Raw genomic sequence first — 518 nt, 5'->3', positions numbered from 1 at the left:
GTGGTTAAGGAAGAAGACCAAAACCTTACTACCAGCTATACAAGCTATAGATTACATCCACATGATCAACTAGCCAGACTCTGTGTCTATGGAATGTATAAAAGGCCATTGAGAGTTCCCAAAAATGAAAACTCACTAGTTCTGATAACTGTGGACATTGGAGGCAAGAACACACAGGAGTAGGACCAGACGAGAATATAAGCTACTCCCACAGCAGGCCCAGAGATCAACACAGTGTTGGAGGGCATTCTAGACAGGTGACGTGGACTGTGACTCCCAGCGAGGGAAAGGACTCTGATAGCAGTGACTCAAGGAAAATATTTATTTGTCTTATGTTTTGACTTGTTCTGTAGATTCTTTTGGATTTTTTCCTCCCCCACCCACCCCCGTTGTAGTTGTTGATTTTATTGGCACTATGAAATCTAATTAAATTTTTGAGCTTTTCTTTTTTTCTCAATCACACTTTTTACTGTTGTTATAAACCTCTGCCTCTACATTGGGCTTTTGCAGTTCTTTGG

This window comes from Bison bison, unplaced genomic scaffold (genome assembly GCF_000754665.1).
Source record: "Bison bison bison isolate TAMUID 2011002044 unplaced genomic scaffold, Bison_UMD1.0 scf7180017864324, whole genome shotgun sequence".
In the NCBI taxonomy this organism is placed as follows: domain Eukaryota; kingdom Metazoa; phylum Chordata; class Mammalia; order Artiodactyla; family Bovidae; genus Bison; species Bison bison.
This window is presented reverse-complemented; position numbering follows the sequence as displayed.